This window comes from Canis lupus, chromosome 27 (assembly GCF_011100685.1).
Source record: "Canis lupus familiaris isolate Mischka breed German Shepherd chromosome 27, alternate assembly UU_Cfam_GSD_1.0, whole genome shotgun sequence".
NCBI classification, from domain to species: Eukaryota; Metazoa; Chordata; class Mammalia; order Carnivora; family Canidae; genus Canis; species Canis lupus.
In genome coordinates, this window is record NC_049248.1 from 26,665,699 (window position 1) to 26,682,864 (window position 17,166).

A 17,166-nucleotide genomic window follows, 5' to 3' on the forward strand; every position below is an offset into this window, starting at 1 on the left:
TGATTAAGTTAGGAATGGCAGGAAAATAAGTGGATTTTTGGGAGAAGAGAATTTAAGGTATATTAAGTTTGAGATGCTCTTCTCCAGGTGGAGATGCTATTTAAGCAGCTTGAACTATGGAATAAGGATTCAGCAGAAATAAGTCACTGGGAATCATTGTAGTGTTAGTGGGAACCAAGTAAGTAGAGAAGATTCTCAAAGAGAGGAGGAAAATATAAACCTCTTTATGAATTTGAGGATCTTAAACTAATAAGAACCACTTATTTGTTATGTCTTTGTATATGATGCTGTAAGTGCCCCTAGGGCCTTATCATGACTTTCATGGGTCCTAGTTGCCTCTAACTGCCCATTCACTGCTGCCCCCATCACATCTCCCCAGCACTCACCATTCCAGTACACAGCATCTGTGGCTCTGCCTCTCAGTCCACTCTGAGGTAGGCCAGAAGCAGCAGAGAGCAGCCCTTGGCTGTGAAGGATGAGCATCAAAAGATAAATATCCTGGGTTCCTCTCTCTTCAAGACTTGAAGGCATATTCCACTGTATGTCCCAGAGTTATCTGGAGTTATCTGGTAAACTGCTTGCTTATATACTATTGATTTTGCATTCTTCCTTGTCCTCTTCTCATTCCCCACTAGCACTTCTTGGGATCACCTCCCAAGCAAACCACTTGCACTCAAATCTCGACCTCAGGATCTGCTTCTGGGGGAATCCAAAACTAAGACAGCTTTCCTATTCTTCCTGGGCTTCTGAGGGTGAACCATTTGAAATGTATAAACTGCTTATACCCTTTCTCATCTGCTGCCATATTTTCTGTTTTATCCTATGCCATTTTTTCTCAATGCTACCCATCTCTAATCTCTCAAAACAGACATGAAATTATAAATGAACCTTCTTGACCCAAAGACACAAAGGGATAATAGACACCTGGATAAAAAGTCCCTCATCTATTCTAGGAAACAGGTGTAATGATAACAATATTTTGTATTTACTAAATCTTTCCTTCCGAGGAGTTCAAAGTGTTCCTTATGAATGCCCTGTGGGTAAGAACAGTACTTGCTTTTAACACAACTGTAAATTATGTAAAGTGCAAATTATATGAAATTGGGCTTTAGAAACTGTTCTGTTTTCCCTTCAAGTGACCTTCTCTCTATTCCCTTGCACCCTGACACCTGGATGCCTTCCTGCAGCCCCATTTCTATTTTCACCCCACCTTATTCCTTCCTATAGTGACTTTTTCTTAACTATCTTTTGGCCAATCTCAGCTTAAGGGGTGATCACTAATATCATTAATATGGCTTTATGTTCCCCAGGAGTTTTTGCATTTTAATAGGATGCATTTACAAACTAAAAATCCAAAGAAATGGAATTGAGTAGCAGGGTCCTAGACAGATAAGAATTTTTGGTCAAAAGTAGTATTAGGCCATTTGGTAATTTACATGATCTCAAATTGATCAATGGGAGGACTTTTAAGAGGCAAAGCCTGGGTTCAAGCAGCTCCGGCTACTTCTATTTCAGAGACAAGTTTAAAAAATAAAAATGGAACCAAAAATGGTAGGAGAGATCCCATGTAAAAAAAAAAAAATCTGTACATTTGATTACCCAGGATGAATTAAACTTGTGTGTTTTAGCTTAAGTATTATTGACTATTTCCTGTGTACAAGGCACTTGTGAGAGGCAGACAGAGTATTAACAGATGACCACATTTCCTGTCCTGTTGGAGCTTACTCATGATACCTTCTCTTTATCTTGAGGTTGAAGAAAGAAGACTTCACCTTTCAAAATGGGCTCTAAAATCGGCCCATAGGAGAGAGGTGGGGACGTCAGATCTGATTGGAATTCAGAGTGTCTGCCTGAGTTAAATACTGCATTTCCAAATAAGAGAGTTTTAAAAAGGGATCTCCTTTTCCTTAAACCCTACACTCAGGAAGAGAGGGTATAGTGCTTAAAGAGCATAGAGAAGCCACATGCTTCCACAATCTCTTTTCAAAAATAATGGAGGTGAGAGGAGAGAAAATTCTTCCCAAATATGTGTCCCTTAAAATGAGTTCCACCAAAGAAAGCTATTGATTGAAAAATAGCACAAATACATTGTTTTCCTCTCCCTCTCCCAAATATGAAACACCAACTTCAGGAAAAAAAAAAATTATGTCAGTAACTTAGCAACATGAACAACCAACTTCAAACCTAAGAGGAATTTCCCTGCCTTGGGGAGGAGAGCTCCCTCTTTGTTGGGTATAGTCAGACCTTCCTGTTATAGACAACTGTTCAATGCTGCCTCTTAACGCTGTGGAACAAATGCTTTGTTAGTCCAGTGCCCCAGAATGTAGTCAGCAGAAAGTTTATTTTCAAAATGTTTAAAGGCTAGAGAAGCAGCCACCCCATGTTGGGACTTTCTACACCCCTAGGCCTTCTCTGACCAAATTGATCCAAACTCTATGAAAAAAATATATAATTTTTTTCCCCTGGTGACCATAACAACTATTTCCATAAAGAAGTCCAGATGTTTAATTTTTCCAAAAGAAATTTTAACAAAAACAAAATAAAAGTAACTGAGGAAGGATCATTTTTCCATTGACTTCTTAACCCAAATGGGACTGGTTACGCCAGTCAAAACCACAGATTCACTTCTCCCAAGTACTCATCCTTTCGTCTTTCCTGGTTACTGCCTTGACACAGGTGCTTTCCCAGAATGCCTCTGGCCAGGCGCTTGCAGCCGCTGTATTTAATTTCAAGAAGCTGTTTTTCAAAGGCCAGCTGTGGACAGCTGTAGGTTGTCACACTTTCTCTTCAGCGCCCTGGGCCTAATAATAAGTAGAACATGGTTTCATCAGCTTGAGCTACATTTTCCTAAGTCAGTTAGGAAATCCCCTCAACCAGTGCTCTGCAAAAACAAATGCAGTTTTAGAAAGAACTGGCTTTCAAATAGGCATTGACCCATTCGTATCTCCCATAAGTAAGAAAAGTTGGTTTGGGGAGATGAGAATAAATTGGGTTAAGGGACTAGAGTGAGAAGCATTCAACCCAGCCATAAAGTCATGCTTTGGAGTTTTTTGTTTTTGGGTTTTTTTTTGTGTGTGTGTATGTGTTTTTTTTCTCTCCTAGTTTTGATGTTTGAGTTTAGAGGGAGTTTCTCCTCCTGAAGACTCCAAAACTTCTTATGATTTTTGTTAAGATTAATTTCTGTGGGAGAGTGAAGGCTAGAAGCCTCTCTGTGAGCAGTAGGATACCTGGACACCTACCTGGACCCTCTTGCCATCCAGCACCATAAAAATAAGAGATGTCTGTGGGTGTCCCATAGCTTGTTTGGTTAATGCAATGGCTCATAACTAAAATGCCAGTTTAACCACCAGTTTGTTTTGCTGGTGTTTGGTTTATACATAAACATGAGTGGGAAGGGACCAACATTTTTTTTAAGTATGAATTTTATTTTTATTACTGCTGCTTTGTTTTTTGTTTCAAAGGGATGGCATGGACTCAGGGTACAACAGCTGTACTCAGCCCAGCTGGAAGGCCCTGGATTTTGAACTCCTATTTCTTAAAAAGGGGTTGTGTGTTGAACATTCAAGTGCTTTAACCATCTCTATTTTATTTGCCCTACAGCTCCTTGTAGAGCAGAATCCAAGACCACCTTCAACTCAGACAAATGGAAAGGACTGAGGAATTGGGACATACAATTTAACATCACATCTTTTGAGGAGTTGGGCTGCTACCCTCAAGAATCTTTTCACATGCCCTTGTTATTCAGGAGTACATCAAAGTTTTGTTTTTGCCTCCCTCCTGTCCTCTCCCTACCTCATAGATTATATCCCTGAGGCATAGAGTTTTGGTCCCAGTTGGCACATCATCTTTATATGTTGTGTCCATTAGAAGTGTAAATGGAGTAACCGGGGACTATAACACAGACGGAGTAGACACTTGATTAGTATTGACTGACTTACATGTTGGATCACAGTTATTTGAATGATGAATGGATCTTCCCAAGCAAAAAACCCAGTCTCTATGTTATTTCCCAAGGCCGTTCAGTATTTCTTAAAAGACCAGACACACAGGCCTAATTCTAATCAAATCTAATTCCAAGGTAGATCTGGAACAAGCTGGTGGGTGTGGGATGAGAGGGGTGCATCATTGAATTATCTTTATTATTTTGTGTTCCCTTAATTTTTTTAAAGTATAAGTATTCTTTTATCAGATTAAAATCCTGAATGTAGTGACTGGTAATTCAGTGACAAAATATAGTTTTGATAAATTTGAGCCCAGATGAAATAATCTAGTGAAATTTTAGAAGATTAATTTTCCCAAATGATCTCATCAGTCCTCCTAAACAAGAGGGAATCAAGGTTCCTGTGGTCCAGAATGGGTTTCTATTGGGGATTCTGGCCTGAGCCAAGCATATTTCTAGAGGATAGTTTGTATGTATGGAGTCAAGGGGCTTAATCCAAGATGTAGCATCTTAAGTATAAGATGAAGCTGAGGCCAACTTTCTGAATGAGTTGTCCATTGGCAAATCATGGGAAATTTTGTGTATATGCTAATGAGATGAAAACCAGGGAGATTAGACTAGAATGAAAGTCCAAAACGGAGAATAAGTGGCAAAGTTGAGAAATAGCCTGAATGGTGAGAAGGTAATGAGAGTAATTTTTTATGGAGTGGTAGTGGTTTTGGGTGTGCCCAGAAGAAACCCATTAAATGCCCCAACTTGGTGTGAACACTTCTTAAATTTGTTTCTAGGAAAAACAGATTGGAAAATCAATTAACTAGGAATTATGGGAAGATGAAAACAATAAGTGGGATCAAAAAAGCAAGGGAAAGAAATGAGAATATAGTTAGAAGGTGGCTTATCCCACTAGAATAAAAATATAGTATGCAAGTAATTTTGTAGAAGTGTAATCAAGCTTCTAGAGTAAGCACTTTCTATTCTCCTACCAGTGTGGACCACTGTGAGACACAATTTTGGGTTATTTGGAAGGAGTTGCAGTATTAGCAGCTGAAAGGCAAACTATTCAATAATTGCCCTGGTGGAAAAAGACTTCGATTTTTTTAAATTTTATTTTTATGGAGATTTTTCTCTAAGTTGTAGGAACTCTACTCAAGATAGGGGACACATCAAGTATAGACTTAAAGACCACTTGATCTAACTTACCATGATTGATGATGACTTGCAGGCAGGGCACAGAAATGTGTTCCTTCATGGTTGCTATTATTAAAAGTTTTTATAGTTATAGCATTTTATTCTTTTGGTTAGAAACAGCTTGTTAATTTCAAATTATCCTATTTACCAGTATTTTTTAATATGAGTCTAATTCTGTGCCTTAAAATATACATTTTAACTTAACCTGGTTTCATATATGTTAATATAAATTTGAATAAAGATCTATTATTTTCTGGTTAGAAAAGAAATATACATACTCATTTTTAAAAACTCCAAATAATACAAAGGTGTATAAACTTAAAACTCTTCCCTAATTACCACTATCCCAGGTAACGGTTAGTATGGTTTAGGTCAATAAATATCCGCAGAGCACCTACTACATGTTAGGCTCTAAGTCAAGGTCTGGGATAGAACAATAAAAGGGAATCAGTTTCTGGCCTTAATAAGTTCCAATTCAGAACAAATTTTCAACTGAGGATTTATACTGGAGTCATATAGAACCTATTTGAAAATGTAGATATCTCTGTCCCATTAGAGCTACTGATAAAAATCCTCAATGAACACACCAAATTAAAAATTACTCAACTCTCTAGTTCTTTGAAAAGAAACAAAAATCAATAAACTTCTACCCAGACTCATCAAGAAAAAAAGAGAGGGAGCCCAAATCAATAAAATCAGAAATGAAAGAGGGAAGTTACACTTGAGACCATGGAAATACAAAAGATCATAAAAGACTATGAACAATTGTATGCCAACAAACTGGAAAATCCAGAAGAAATGGATAAATTCCTAGAAACATACAATCTTCCAAGACTGAATCATGAAGATATAGGATTCTGAATAAATCAATTACAAATAGTAAAATTGAATCAGTAATTTAAAAACTCCCATAAAACAGGTCTGGGACTGGATAGTTTCACAGGTGAATTCTATCAAACTTTAAAGAAGTTAGTATCTATCCTCAAATTATTCTAAAAATTGAAGACAAAAGAGCACTTCTAAACTCACTTTATGAGGCCAGCATTACAACCAGAGAAAGACACCACAAAAAAGGAATATTTAAGGCCAATATGTCAGATGAACACAGATGCTGAAATCCTCAACAAAATATTGACAAACCAAATACAACAATATGTTAAAAGGATCATATACCAGGATCAAGTGGGATTTATTCCAGGGATGCAAGGATATCTCAACATCTGCAAATCAATATGATATACCTCATTAACAGAGAATTAAGAAAATGTGATCATCCAGTAGATCCAAAAAAGCAGTTGACAAAATCCAACATATATTTATGATAAAAACTCTCAACAAAGTGGGTATAGAAGGAATGTATCGCAACATAATACAGGCCATATACGACAACTCATAGCTAATATCATACTCAGCAGTTAAAATCTGCATTTTCAAATGACCAAGGACCTGATGAGGATGCCACACTCTCCACTTTTTTTCTCTGAGTTACATAGTAGGAACTTTACTTAAGATATTGTACACATTATGTGTAGAGCATACTATTGGGAGTCCCTGCCATAGTAATTAGGCAAGAAAAGGCATACAAATTGGAAAGGAAGAAGTGAAAAACTGTCACTTTTTGCAGATGACATGATACTATATAGAGAAAACCCAAAAGATTCCACAAAAAGCTATTAGAACTAATAAAGGAATTACGTAAAGTCACAGGTTATAAAATTGACATTCAGAAATTTGCTGTATTTCTCTACACTAATATTGAGCTGTCAGAAGGAAAAACTTACAAAATAATTCCATGTGCAATTTTATCAAAAAGAATAAAATACCTAGGATTAAATTTAACCATGGGAGCAAAAGATCTCTACTCTGAAAACTGTAAGACATTGATGAGGGAAATTGAAGATAACACAAATAAATGGAAAGATATACTGTGTTCATGGATTGGAAGAATAAATATTGTTTAAATGTCTATACTACCCAAAATAATCTACAGCTTCAGTGCAATCTCCCTCAAAATACCAATGGCACTTTTCATAGAACTAAAACAACAGATCTTAAAATCTGTATGGAGCCACCAAAGACCCAAATAGCTGAAGCTGGAGGTGTCCTTCTCCTGATTTCAAACTATACTACAAAGCTATTGTAATCAAAACAGTGTGGTACTGGCACACAGACAATCCCATAGTTCCACATAGAAAGCCCAGAAATATATATATATATATATAGTCAATCTATGACAAAGGAGGCAAGAATGTACAGTGGGGGAAAAGACAGTCTCCTCAATTCAATAAATGGTGTTGGTAAAACTGGATAGATACATACAAAAGAATGAAACTGGATCACTTTCTTACACCATATATGAAAATAAATTCAAAATGGATTAGATTTGAATGTAAGATGTGAAATCCTAAAACTCCTAGAAGAAAACATAGCCAGTAAGCTCTTTGGTATTGGTCTTAGCAATATTTTTTGGACCTAAAAAAATTTTTTTTTGGACCTGTCTTCTCTGACAAGCACAACAAAAGCTAAAATAAACAAATGGGGCTACATACATCATACTAAAAAGCTTTTGCACAGCAATAATAATAATTTAAACAATCATAGAAACCAATATCCAACCTACCAAATGGGAGAGGATACTTGTAATATAATATATATAATAAGGGATTAATATTCAAAGTGTATAAAGAACTTACACAACTTCTCAAAAAACCAAACAACTCAATTAAAAAATGGGAAGAAAATTTAGACATTTTTCCAAAGAAGACATGCAGATGGCCAACAGGTATATCAATAGATGCTTAGCATCACTAGTTATCAGGGAAATGCAAATCAAAGCACAGTGAGATATCACTTCACATTTGTCAGATTGGGTATTATCAAAAAGACAGAAAATAACAAGTGTTGGCAAGGGTGTGGACAAAAAGGAACTCTTCTTGCACTCTGTTGGTGCAGATGTAAATTGATGCAGCTACTGTGGAAAACAGTATGGAGGTTCCTCCAAAAATTAAAAATAGAACTATTATATGATCCAGCAATTCCACTGCTGGATATTTTACCCAAAGAAAACAAAAGCACCAACTTGAAGAGGTATATGCACACCTATGCTCATTGCAGCATTATTTACAATAGCTAAGATATGGAAGCAACCTAAATGTCTATCAATAGATTAGAGGATAAAGAAGAAGTGGTATCCATCTATCTATCTCTCTAAAATGGAATATTACTCAGCCATGAACAGGAGTGAAATCTTGCCATTTGAGACACAGATGAACTTAGAGGGTATTGTGCTAAGTGAAATAAGGCAGAGAAACAAATACTGTATGATTTCACTTATTTGTGGAATCTAAAGAACAAAACAACCAACCAAAACAGAAACAGACTAATAAATATAGGAGAAAAGCTATTGGTTACCAGAGAGGGGAGGAGTCATGAGGTGGATGGTTTAAGAGGTAAAAACTTCCAGTTATAAAAAAGTCATGGAAATGTTGTGTACAGCATAGGGAACATGGTTAATAATATAATAACTCTGTATGGTGACAGATGGTAACAAGACTTATCATGGGCATCATTTTGAAATGTTTAAAAATACCAAATCATTATGATGTATACCTAAAACTAATAGGATATTGTATTATTGTGTTTCAGTTATACTTCAATAAAAAATTACCCAATGTTAGAGTCCAAGAACCACTAAGTGTTCACTTTTCCTTCTTGTAAAAACTACCTTATATGAGTAGTTTTTAGAACCCTGAAAAGTTTTGCAACTTATATCTGTGGCTGTTAAAAAGGCTTGGAGTGACTTTATTTTGCCTTTGCAAATGGGAAGGAGTCAAAGATAGTAACATCATTATTATAGGGAGGTGATAATGTTTCCATGTTTTACTATTCACATTTACAGGCAGTGATCACCAAGAGTATTACCTATAAGAAGAGATAAAGATGATACCTGTGTATACATTGAACTACTTAATAATGTTAATAAACTACAATGAATATTTAACTAATTCATTGAGTTATAGAATGAACTCTAATCTCTTTGAAGACTAAATTATTATTCTTTACTGGGGAACATTTGCTTTTTTTTTTATGCCTGTTGAGCTTTTATGGTCCTTATAGGTTATCAATTATGTATAATATTACAGAACAGTTTGGAACATTTAACTGCTACTTTGGACTCTGGGTCATTTATTTATTTATCCATTAAACAAACATTCTTCTTTCATTCACTACCTGCCGGGTACTCTACTAGATGCTGAAAAAACATGGCATAAAAGACAGACATGCTTCCTTCTTCCCATGCTTATGGTCTAGCAGCAAATACAATTAATGTTCAAGTATGATGAAAACTCAAGGTGCTAAGAACATTTAGCAGGAGTCCCTGTCTGACCTAGTAGGTCTAGTATGGTGGGCAAGGAACATTCAAGAAGATGGGTTGCAAGAAGAGATCTAAACGATAAAGAGCATAGAGAGAGGGACACTGGAGACAGTGTTCCACTCAGGGAGGAAACAGTCTGTGTGAAGGCCCAGAGGCAACAGGTAGCTTGATGTATGTGTAAGGAAGGGAAACAAGTACAGAAGTATAGCATGACTGGATTATAGAATGTGAAGAAATAGATAGGGGCCTATCCTGGAGTGCGTGAAAGGGCTGTGTTAAAGATTTTCACTTTTACCTTAAGGGAAATAGGAAGCTGGTGAACAGTTATTTTGTTTGTTCATTTTTTTTTTTATCAGTGGAGTGACTTATTCATGTTTTTGAAAGACATTTGACTGCAAAGTAGAGAACTGGTTAGCTAAGAGCCAACCTGAATACAGGAGACCAGTTAGAAATGTTGCAGAAATGTGGATGAGAGATGCTCATAGCCCACAGAAGTCATTAGCAGACTGTAGCCAGATCCCACCTGCTGCTTACTCATTTGCTGGCATATTTCTGACTGCTTTTGCACTACAACAATGGAATTGAGTAATTGCAACAGAGGCTGTTTGGCCCACACAGCCTCAAATATTTATTATCTGGCTCTTTACAGAAAGAGTTTGACAGCCCCTGCCTACCAAAGGCAGTGGCAGTGGGGAGAGACTATAGCAATGAGAACTATTTTGCAGGTAAAGTCAACAGAGGCTGATGGCTGATAGGGTGTGGCTTGCACAGCTGGGTAGATGAGAGGGTCATTTTCTGTTAGTATTGTGGAATTGGCGTGATGTGTCTGTGCATGTTTGTGGGTATGTGACAGCTCCATCTTTATGAAGAAAGTTAGAATTCACTGCACTTTTGCTGCAAAATGGCTTTGATGAGCTCTTTGATGTGGGGCTATTATTATGTACCCACATACGTGGAGTCATTTTTAATATTTCTTTATAACTTCAGAAAGTATAAGAGTTGTATTTATTTTCCATATTTGTCAAATAAGGTACATACAGTGAAGAGGGTTTTGATTCACTGTATATATGCTCAGTCTGAATATTTGATCTGTCTAGCACACTTCCTATTTAAAGCCAGAGGACTTGTTAAGAGAACAGGACATTTTGGTGAAACTAAAGCTCTGTTCCTTTATCTCCTTTTCTGAAACCAACTGAGAGGTGGTTTCCTGTATTGGGAAGAATCTTACCCTCCAACTTGGTGATTTATGATTCTGTTAGTTGCATCTGTTTATTTTGCTTCCAGCCAATTCATGTTGGTTTTAAAGAAATATAAGTACAGTAAGAGGAAACATTGAAAAGACAGAGGAAGGAAGATTTTGGGATATGGTAAGGGTGAGAAGAATTTAGGAAAACAGAAGCTCATCTGGATCAGGGCGGTGAGGGAGGTGCTCGAAATAGGAAGCCCAGAAGGTTAAGAAATGAGAGGAGAGGGAAATGGAGGAACAAGTTGTGCAAATCCTTGTTGAACCAGGCCTGAATCCAGTCCAGATTAACCCTTGATCTCATCCAAGTACTGTCCGGCCCCTTTACAGTTTGTAAGATGTGATGGAACCGCAGGCCAGAGTGGTGTGGCCAGAGGCCATGGACCTTTGGGAAGCATCTTGCCAGTGGGGTGATGTGGGAAGACAGAGTGCCAAGCTGGCCAGACACTGGTCTCTAATGCTATGTAATGAAGGCTAAGTGACAGACGGATATCCACTTAACTGCTGATTCCATCTCTCCACACCCTGTTATCATCCTTCGGCTGCTTTGTAGAAGACAAATTTTGCCAGAAAATATGTTTTAGGTTACTTGATTTTTTTTGTTTCCCAGTCATTAAATAACTTCCTCTTTCCCCTTGATCGATGTCAAGGTACAAAGCTTGAGATGGTGCCATTCTGGAGCTGTCCATCTATCTGGTCATTTCTCAGAGACTTCAGATGGTATTTGGGGAAACTGCCAGCAGGAGGTATTAACTCTAAAGACCTTAGGCTATTTTCACACAGGGAACCCTCTGAAGCTCAAGAGGCTTTTGTGGAGGGTGTATGAGAGAGAGAGAGAGAGACTGGATTCAAAGGGCTTGTTTGTATGATCACTTGTCTCTACTTTAGAGTAAGCTAGATTGCACTTGTTCCAATCATTTTGGCTTCTGTATTTTTGCTTATGTGACCTTAATAAATTTTCCATCATTGGGGTTTGAGATTAGAGGGTTTCAAGAAATCTAGAAGCAATGGGTAGCCAAGAGGCTAAAAATTATAAATAAATCACTTCTCATGAACTCTCATTTTTTTCTAGAAGTGAGAATCTCTTTCCTGAAAACCGAAGAGAAAACAACATGCAAACACTTTTGGTGATTTATGTCTGATTTATGACCTTTTAAACATTAACAACTTTGTCTAACCCGTGTAAACACAATCAAAATTAGAGTAGACTCTGGAAATTGAGAGCCAGGAGATTCACATGCAGTCTTTAGATAATTACAAATTATTGTGAGGCGACATGATGCTTGTTTAGGAAGAAACAGAAATAGAAAATGTCCTGAGAGTCTGGATGGTGGGTTCTCCCAAGAGTCTATTGGCTTATTTGCCATCATAGTGAAAAACAACTCCTACTTCAGTGAGGGGAGTACAACTCCTTCTTCAAGTGAATGCAAATGACTGAGATGGTTTTCTAATAAATAAGCTTCATTTGCCCCATGTTGAGTTCCTCTACCTTGCACCCTTTATTCTTTTTTAAAAAATTTTTGTCCTTCCCTCTGCCCCATTGTCTCCTTTTTTTTTTCTTTCCACAAATTTTTATTGAGTTTCTGTTATAAGTTCTACTTGAGTAGGTCCAGGAAATACAGCTATGAGTTGGGCAGACATGCCCTTATGGAACTCACTATCTATACTTCTGGAAATATTTTCTTGTATTCCTACTCTTTAAAAGTGCCCTATGTAGAATGCCTCGTAATTAGATGACTAGTTTTTAGATTTACTATACTTTTTTTATGCAGAGTGTGTCCAAAGTAAATGTCACACACAAAAAATAACTGCCATAATAATGTTGATACTTCTCATAATATGCAAATTTAAGCTCTGTGGAAAGTTCATTATAAGTGTGATTTGCTATAATGTCAAGTCAAAAAAGAAATGTTTATTTAGTGATATATTCTAAAATGTCTTCCATTTCAGTGGACATGCATTAAATAGTTTCCAAAATCCTTTGAGGACTATCCAAGGAGTTCTGTGTATGAGAGTTTGTCTTTTAGGGGTTCCAGGAGCAAAGGTTGTTGCCCCCAGGAGGAACATTGCGAGAGTCCTCCATCTTGGAGAAGGGAAAGCATGATTTTTGGGCAACACCCTGTCTATTTTAAATCACTGGAGAGGGGAAAAATATTTGTCTCTAAGACTGTAATTTTCCAGATGACGCCATATTGTTGCACAGTTGCCATATCATGAGAAAGAGCATTCTTGTGGTTTCTGTACTGGAAATCCTGTAGGAATGCTATTTCTGGCATCTTTTCATAATGAAGCCAAGCAAGTATGGGGAACAGGAGGCCAACCAGATACAGTTTGTGGTCTCTTGGCATTTTAGAAAGTCCCTTCAACACAGCATTAAAAAAAAAAAAAAAGGATTTCTCAGTGTATGAGGTGTTGAGTGGGATGGATGATGAGGAGTAGGGGGTAGAAATATTAGTCCAGGTCAAATCCCAAAGCAATGGTCTGGTCAGACATCCAGAATTTCATGTGATTATTTTCTCATAAAATAATTTTAGACCTCCAATTTTGTCTTTTTAGTACAGAGTATAAATATCTCTTTTCAGAATTAAATTTTGATAGCCAGGGATCATAGTTTAGTATGCATTATAATAAAAGTAAAAGTGACTGGATGGGCAGATGGATATTCAATAGTAGTTTTTCAGATGGAGTTTGGTTCCTATGAAAATCTACTTTCTGAATCTGAGCTGAGTGTCATGTTCAAGGAATTAATGACTAGGTTTTAAAAAATTATACAGGATCCTTTTTTGAAATAGGAAAATTGTAATGATTTTTAAAACTCTGGCAATATTTTGTCCAGATAACATTTTTCTCTTTAACTTAGAAAGTTACCTTATCGTGCCTTATTTGAATAGCAGCTTCCAGAAAGGCTTCCAGATTGTATCAGCCTTTTTCCTCTGAGATGAAGATATTAATAAAGCAAGCACAATATTCTTAAAAGGCTGTCTAATGGCAGTATATAAATTATTTTGAGGACAACATTTTTAGAATTAGAAGACATTTCCTAGGCATTTCTGACATCAGAATATAGAATTGAATGGAACTAAACCAATAACTGAATTACAAATGAGCTAAACTTCCTTCATAGCAAGTGTTTTTTTTTTCTTTTTTGCCAAGTGTTCTTCAAATACTCCTTCCTCCCTTCCTCCCTCCTTCCCTCCCTCCTTCCCTCTCACCCTCCTTTTCTCTCTCTCTCCTTCCTTTCTCTCCCTCCCATGCTCCACCCTATCTCTCCCAATGGCGAGTCAATAGCAGAAAAATAGGAACAACCCAAGATAAGGCCCCAGGCTTGCTCTTCCTCTCTTTTCCTGTTCCATGCTGCTGTGGGTAGGTTGGGGAGATAATAAGCTTGGCCCCAAGGGGAGGGTGTGGAAAGACCATATGGTTTCTCTGGCAGTTATTGGGAGCAGTGTTGACAGGCTTGGGAGAAAGCCGAGGTCTGAGTCTCCTGTGCCAGCAGGAGGACCGCAGTGACTGACGCAAAGCTCTGGACAGCAGGAGTGAAGGAGGGAGCCTCTGGGGGCCAAGGCTCTGGAAGGTCTGGGTTTAATGCCTAGTTAAACTACTCAAGAGAATAACCTTTAAATGGAAAAATCCCTCTCTTTGTACTGGGGAGGGTGGTCTTTATCTTTTAGGCTCTTCTCAGTGAATAAGAAAACTGTTGCATTTATTAGTATAATTAACGTAACTAAGGGATTTTAAATGCTAGACTAGGAAAAGCTTGTTTGCTGAATCATAACTTTTATTAAGACTGATGGAAGAGAGAGGCTGTGTACAGCTAGATCCTGGTTATCGTTTGAAAAATTTGAGCTTTTAACAGAGAGATGGAAAATATTTCTGAAAGTTTCTATAGCTTTGGAGAGAAAGATGGTAAATTAAGAAGTGAGGGTGTTAAGAAAGGTTGGGAAGTAGTGATTGGGCCATGCTTTCCAGTTTTCAAAAGCAAATTAAGAAAGCAACAACTGTTTTTTGTTTTTGAGAAATGACTTAGTGACTACATCTGCAAGAAGTGGGATCTTCCAATAAAGTTCTATCCGGAGGCTCTTAGACAGGCTCCTGCTCTGCTGCACAACTCTTAGAAAACAGTCTATCAGCAGCTGAGTTTCCTGCCAGAAGAAAAGGGTTCTTGAGGTGTCCCTAAGCAAAAGTAAGTTAGAAGACTGCCCTTTGTTCAGACTCCCGGTATTTCAGAGAACCAGTGGGAAATTCATATGGGAAAATTTTGGTCCCCTCAAGGGCCAGTCAGTGTCACGTTATAGTCAGTCTGTGGGCCACCAAAGATAATTTGCTTCATCCTATTTTCATTGTGTCACTTATTCTGCCTGTTTTGCTTCTCTCTTGGGTTATTATAAACCTGGAAGACAGATTCTCACAGAAACCTGAGAGAAAGATGGCCAGGGGAGAGGCAGAGGCTATTGTGTTTAGAATCCCGGTCAGATTCCTTCAAGTCTCTGCCTGATTTCCTTTTGGGTTGGCTTGTTTCCTTTAATATCCTGGAGAGTATAATTATTTGCATGGCTGGTCAGAAAAAAATGGCAGACTTCAATAAAAGTACCATTTCAATTAAAGTCACAGAAAGAAATAAGAGGCTATCACGATTATAAGTCATCTATCTGCCAGCTGGGCAAGTATATTCTCTCTCTCCTGATTGGCCATCCAAAGAGTTTTCAAGGATTAACAAGAAGAGTTAGTGAGAAGATCTGTGGCCACATAGGAATTTGCTACATATCTTGTGGGCTTTTCTGGAACTAGATTTGTTTTAGGGGAAAATGTGAGACTGGATTAATGCCATTTGCGGAATCTTGATACCTTGATCTCAGCTACATCTACAGGCCTGAATTTAAACCTATGTCGTATTGGACGGTGCTTCAGATGACAGCTTGACCAAAATATTATGAAATAATGGAAGGAAAAGTACAATTTAATGATAGAGAATTAGCCTTGAATTTCTGGTTCACCCCTCAAAATGGAAAAACTAAGTACAATAGTTAATGATCTTTTTGTAGCTCATGGGAGCAAAATTGTGAATGCATTTTTGCTCATTGCAATTCTTGATGCAAAGATTTAAAGTTATAATCAGGAAACAACAAAAACTCTATGTATCACAGATAGTTTTTGATTCCTAGAAGTATTGATGTGGTCTTGGAGTATATAACATTTTCTTGAAACTGCATAATAACCTTCCAGGAAAGTGTCCTCTCTTTCTGGGAAGGCCTTGTTCTGCATAATGTGGGTTTTGACAAGGGTAGATCAATCTGTTAAGATTTAATATTTTTTGATCATTTAACAAGTTTGGGCAAACAAAAAAAAGGCAAATTATGCAGAGTTTTCATAATGATAAATCATGAGAGTTACACAGTCCCCTTTTGTACTCATGTACTTATTTTTCTCTTTGGGGGTCTGATATATTTGTTTCTAAGCAAAACAGTTTGATTCATTTTCTTTATTAAATTGAAAAAGAAGAAAAAACCCTACAACACTTATAAATTCAGCTTCCTCATGTGACCTTTCACAAGCTGAAGAATATTCAAGGATTTAATTATAATGGACTAAGGGGGAAATCAAACCCTCCTTCTGTTATGATGCAATTAAGTACCTGTCAAACTCAGGCAACCCTTAATTTTCCTTGAGTGAAAGCAGTTGATGAACTTAAAACTAATCTTACCCTTAAGGCTTTCTTTATGAAAGCCCTGTAATTAGAAATAGAGGTTCATCCAAACTTAAAAAGGTTTTTTTTTTTTTTTTTTTTTTTTTTCCTGGAAACTATTCTTTTGACGAATGCTGTAAACTTTTGTACTTAGTGTCAGGCAGAGCGACACCAATTTTAACCAGTCCCAAAGAGCAGCCATGTGTGGAACTATGATTGCAGAGATGGGAGAGGATGTATACATCATCTCTAGTTGTTATCCATGACCTGGCTGCTCAAAGTGTGGGCAGGGGACCAGTGGCATCTGCCTCACCTGGGAGCATATTAGGAAAGCACAACAGGTCCTGCCCCAGACCTACTGAATCAGCAATTGCAAGTTAAGAACCCCAGATGCCTTGAATGCACATTAATGCTAAGATGCACTGGTTTACAATGCTGAGTGGTTTGTTCTGGAAAAGGTGAACTTTAAATAAGTTAACTATTCTTAGGGGAGGAAAAAATTTATAAGTCAAAGAGTAGTCAGTTTTATTTCTTGGATCTTAAAAATCTAGTCAATGAGTATTGCCAAAAGAATTTTTTGAAGTGTGCTTCCACTTCCAGGGGGTCACATGAGAAATGGCTTTGGGTTACATTCTGGAATATCTTCTATTGTTTCCCCCAAGTTGGACAAGGAGTTCAGATCTCTGCTTCACAGGGCAAATGTGGCTCTTCCTTATTTTTCTCATAGGAAATGTAAT